A 5,888-nucleotide genomic window follows, 5' to 3' on the forward strand; every position below is an offset into this window, starting at 1 on the left:
GCTGCTTTCGTTGGGTATTTTGTTACAGTAATTGGTGGGATGGGGAGATGGAGGTTGGGCGAGTAGTACAATAGGATTCCTCTCCATTTGGCTTCTGTGGTGCTGGCTTAATGCTTGTGCACCTGCATGATCCTCACTGCTTTCAGTGCCGAAATATTTGCTACTAGTAGATCCGGGGAGGGGGAAATCAGTTGTGTAACTACTGATGACTGCACCGGTCTCCAGTGGGTAGCCCCAATTCAATTGTCACACAGTTGGCTCTTATTAAATTAAATAGGCCACAGAACAAACCCAAAGGTCATGAATCTGGGAAAGGAATTGGTGTGTGTGTGTTTGTGTGTGTGTTTGTGTGTGTGTGTGTGTATGTGTGTGTGTGAGAGGGGGGGGTGTGGGGGGACAGACCGGGGATAAGAGAAGGTGTGTGGTAAAGGGTAATTAGAATACATTATACTCATGTGTACAATTGTCAGGCTACAAAATTGTTTTTTAAAAGGGTGTAGTCATGTACCCAGGAGGTGAATCAGAAGTTCAAGATTATCTTCAGCTACAAAGCAAATTCAAGCACAACCTGGGCTACATGAAGTTCTGTCTCAAGGGAGTAAAAAGGCAATGGGAAGGCAGGGGAGAAACTGGCTGTACAAGTTATATGGAGTAGCATTTTAAGAGGGCTAGGGTTATAGCTCAGTGCGCAAATGCTTGCCTACCATTTGTATATGTGCAGGCTCTTTGTAAATTACCTACCTGTGTGGGGTCTATGATGCCTAGCTAGCCCCACTCCCTCTGAAGAGTGACAAGGCATCAGTGAAGAGGGTGTGTCCCAGGTAATTTTATCCAGATCACACACGCGACCAATAATGAATCACTTGGAAAACCCACTTCCGACATCTTTCATCACAGAGAAAATGAAAAATAGAAAGGTAAAGGAGAGATGGAGGGGAAGGGATGGGAAGATGGCTCCATCAATAAAGTTTATGCTGCACAAACCTGATGAAGTCAGTTCAGATCCACTAAACACTCCTAAAAAAGCTGAGTGTAGTTTAGTGGCAGGTGTTTGTAACTATAAGGCAAGTGGACCCTGGAGCTTGCTGACCAGCCAATTGGTAAGCAAGGGGTTCAGTGACTCAAAACATCAAAACATAAGAGGGAGAGCAATGCAGAAAGAAATCTGACTTCTGTACACACATGCACAAGTTTTCACACACCAGAAAGGAAAGGAGAGAAGGGGGCGGGCAGAGAAAGCAGTCTATCCCAGTAACCTTTTCTTAGACAACACTGCTCACACTTTCTTGTTGTGTTAGAATGTGAGTTCAGACTCAGCAGGTAAGGGGTCGGACCCTAGAGTCTGTACTTCATAGAGTGCTAGGGCTGCTGACACTGCTAGTTCCGAACCCACACCTTGAACAGGGCAGTTATCAAATGCTGGGATTACGGGGGGTGGGTGGGTGGGGGCACGAAAAGGATGTCCCCTATCAGAGACAAGTCTAGTCTAGGAATGAGATACAGATGAAGATGGTCTCAAGCACAAACTTTCTGTATGATATTTTTTTTCCCTCTCAGGACAGCTTCATAAGGAAAATATATTTTACATAATCAAGGAAATGGATTAGAAGCTAAAGTCAAAATCAAATCAAGATCTGTCTTGATGCTAAAACTATGTTCCCTTAATGCTTTCCAAGTTAAGAGAACACAATAATGATGTTCTATTGGTCAGAGGGTAGCAGGGAGGCTGATTCAGAGCCAATTTCTGCAGTCTTTTCATTTTCTCCATCTTCTCCATCCGTCCCACGAGTCCTCCAGGGTTCTTACTGTTTGAAACTGCCATCTGTTTGGCCATTTGCTTCATTCTGCTCTTTAAAAAAATAGGCCTTTTTTTTTTTTTTTTTTTTAAGTTTAAGGCTTTATTGTTTGCACAGTTAAAAAGCAGAGTATCCCTTTTCCAATTCTAAAATTGGAGGACTGACTGCAAAGGAAATTCATTTATCTAGGATTTAACCTCACTCTTGAGAGGTTTTGCTTTTTTTTTTTTTTTTAATGTTGCATTTCTCTGTGTATGTGTATACATGTGTGTATATGTGTGTGTGTGGGGGGGGGGGTTGTTACAGGATGACTTCCGGGAGTCTGTTTTCCTTCTGCTATGCACACTCAAGGCACTGAATTTAAGTCATTGGGACTAGTAGCTATTGCTTTTTATCCCCCACCCCCAATGCACACATAACCTATTTCACCAGCCTATGTATTCAAGAGTTTTATTAATGTTTGCTCTCCTAGAAAGAACCAGAATATCTCTGTTTTTTAGATAGGCTTTAGTAAGAACTATGACATAAGTGCTAAATGAACAGCATTGGTATAGGAACATTTAGGACTGTTGGGAAGTAGATGCTTCAGTCCACCAGATGGAACTCAAGTCACTGTTAGGAAATACTTTAAAGCAGCCGATATCTTACTAGTTCTGGATTTGGCCTTTTTGTTGTTGTTGTTTTGTTTGGGGATTTTTGTTTGTTTTTGTTGTTGTTGTTTGAGTCAGGGTCTTGGATAGCATAGGCTGGCCTCAAACTTACTATGTAGCCATAGATGACTTTTGGACTTTCAATTCTCATTCATCCACGTCCTGAATGCTTGGACAATAGGCATTTACCACCACGACTGGTTTATGTGGTGCTGAGGGTCAAACCCAGAACAATGTGCTTGCTAAACAAGCACCCGACCAACTAACTGAGTCACATCTCCAGCTGCATGGTTCCTGATTTCTGTCCATCAATAATCAACATCATCTTACTTTTCGACTTTTTTTTTTCAATGTCACCATATTCTCCCTGTCTTCCATCCCCAGACCAGTATTTTGGTTAGAGACCACATTACGCTTCAATAACCTCAGAGTGGCTAATCAGGTCTGTTTTCTGAGCCTGTTAGTTGCAGTATGGAGGGCTGATTTCTTTGCCTCTAAATTGGTGAGACAGAGCTGTGACTTCAGCTCTGTGATAAGACAAGCTTGAGAACCTGAGCCCAATGCTCAGCACCAAAAATAATAACAATGATGTCAGCAACTTTGGACTTAAACTTCATTCTCAAGCTGTGGGTCAAGAGGAAGGAGCTATCTCAGCACTTCAGGCTTGACCACAGCCCTCAAGAGCTATTCTGGGCCATTGGTCACCTTCCAAATCATTAACTTCAAAATCTGCCAATCAAGCAGCCTTCCAGTGTAGGGCAATTCTAGGAGTGTTTTATTCCATGCTACAAAGTCAAGGATGATAGCAGCTTGCATGAGAGACAAGTTCTATAATCTTCCACAAAAAGTTTCCCGGGCTGAGCTTCTATATTACTTGTGGGTTTGATGCTGTGGGATTTTCTTTAAATCATTCTCTACTTTGTTTTTCAGCAAGCAGGACAGACCTTACTACAAAACAGCATGAAAATGGAGGGAAATTCTATTCACTGTATGAATCAGGAAAAAGAAAACAATACAATGCGGTGTCTTCCATAAGATGTCAGTATGTACAGTTCCCAGCTTACCATGGTTTAGCTTATAATTTCTCAGATTTTTTTATCCCTGGATAGTCTTTGGTATTTAGCTGAAACTGTAGTTCAAAGTTTGATCTTTTCCTGGGCTAGCAATATATATATATATATATATATATATATATATATATGCATATGTATACATATATACGTATATATATTGCTATATATATTATATATAATATATATGTATATATGTATACATATATATGTATATATATTGCTATATATATTATATATAATATATATTGATAAAAAATCAAAAAGTAGTAAGATCATGTTGACTGTTGATATATATGATATCATATATATATTATGATTCTCTCCTTGGGAAACTCTGAGAAGGAATTTTAGGAGAACTGTGGTATGGGATGAGGCCCTCAGCAAGCCCAATGTTTCATTTTTTTTCAATTGTGTGTGTGTATTCATGTGTAACAGTATAGGTGTCCACATGCCATAGATGTCAGAGGACAACCTCTAGTGTTGGTCTATGCTTTGCTGCCTGGAAACAAGGCTCTTATTTACTCCTCCATATGCTAGGTTATATGACCCTCTGAGTTCCAGTAAGTCCCCTCTCTCTGCTTCTTTCTCATTTCCCAGTGCTAAAATTATAGAAATGGCCTACCATGTCTGCTTTATATGGCTTCTGGGGATCTGAACTCAGGCCTTCACACTCCTGAGGCATCTCCTCAGCCTTGGTACTTCTTAATGTTTCTTATTTTTAAAATTAGATTTATTTCTTTTATTTGATGTGTATGGTTTTTGCCTATGTGTACTATATTCATGCCTGGTGCCCAAGGAAGTCAGAAAAGTGTGTCAGATTCTCTGGAACCAGAGTTACAGATGTTACTTGGCTAGTGGGAATCAAAGCTCCTCTGCAAGGAGAACAAGACTTTGCAAGGAGAACAAGATGTGCTCTTATCTGCTGAGTTACCTCTCCAACCCCATGGATGTTTCCTTCTTTAAAGTGGTTTGCAAAGGATAGAGCTTAGAGAAGGGTCTATGGAGCTATGGGTCAATGGGATGGCAGGTTTCTGAGGAGAGGAAGAACAATGGGGACTGCTGCAGGAAAAGAAAAGGCTGGAAAGAGGGCCGAGCATGCGTGCTGGATCAGGAGGCACACCTTCACTTCCGCCTCTGTGTGCTCAGCACTCCTGACTGGGCCATGCCAAACTACTACTGCAGTAGTTTTGAGATTGAAACTGGTATCCGGGTGAATAAGGAAAGAACTCTCCTTGTTGATATTCCTGTATCCTTCATGAACAGCTGGTGACATCAGGCTCCGCTTCTTTCACTCATCCAAAATCAAACAAAAAGTTACACATTACATTATGTAATTCCAGTTGTATGAAGCATACAGAACAAGTGAGCTAGTGGTGGTTACTGGGCAGGAAGGGAGGGAATTGAGAGGAAGAGGTATATATACAGATTCTTTAGAATGATAGAAATTTCTGGAATCCGATAGTGCAGACTATTGTGCTGCTTTTGCTGATGTTGTTTTGGTTATGTTGTTTTGCTTTATTGCTTATTTTGTGAAGGAGGACAGGTGTTCATTTTCCATGGTGCACTCATCTTTTACTCTTTTTGGGACAGGATGCCTTCTTTGTTGTAGAGTTGTTCTTCTTTGTGTAGGTTAGCTGGCAAGTGCAGTTCCAGGGTTTGTCTTGCCTTTATCCTCTACCTCTTCAAAGGAGCACCAGGGTTGCAGATTTGCTACCGTACACAGCTTTCATGTGGGTTCAGGAGATTTGAACACAGGTCTTTATGCTGTGTGGCAAGTACTTTACCCACTAGCCATCTCTCCAGGGCGTGGATATTGTGGTATGTGGGTGATGTCTTTTTTAAAATGTAAGATTGGCATTTTTGCTCTGCACCAAATTTTATGGAATGTTACCATGAAACCCCATTTCTTCAGCAATCTTGGGTATTTCTTCCATACATCATTCTCTAAGGAAGACTGGGGTTCTGTTCCTCCCTTCTCAGAGTTCACAAGGCATCTGAAAGGAAGATGTGTGAATACTATTTCTTTCTGCAATTCTTCCACAAACAAATGCCTGCTAGACATATCTTCACACTTCCTTGGCTTCCACAATCTTCTGCTGGGCAGACAGGATGTAAGCTGATAGTATGATATAAGCCAAAAAAAATTTAATGCAGATAGAAGTTAGTGACATCCAAACTAAAATGAATTGTTAGGAATACCACAAGCCAGTTCATCTTCCCAACCCTTCATGTTGGGGATTTCTTTGCAGCATCAATCTTCACCCTTCCAGAAGCTTGCCAAAATGGCAGGTAGGAGACTGCTCCACTGTGTTTCCCTATTGATTTGTACTTTCCACACTTAGATTTACAACTTTCCATGGGATCATTTA

The sequence above is a fragment of the Arvicanthis niloticus genome, chromosome X, assembly GCF_011762505.2.
Source record: "Arvicanthis niloticus isolate mArvNil1 chromosome X, mArvNil1.pat.X, whole genome shotgun sequence".
Classification (NCBI taxonomy): Eukaryota; Metazoa; Chordata; class Mammalia; order Rodentia; family Muridae; genus Arvicanthis; species Arvicanthis niloticus.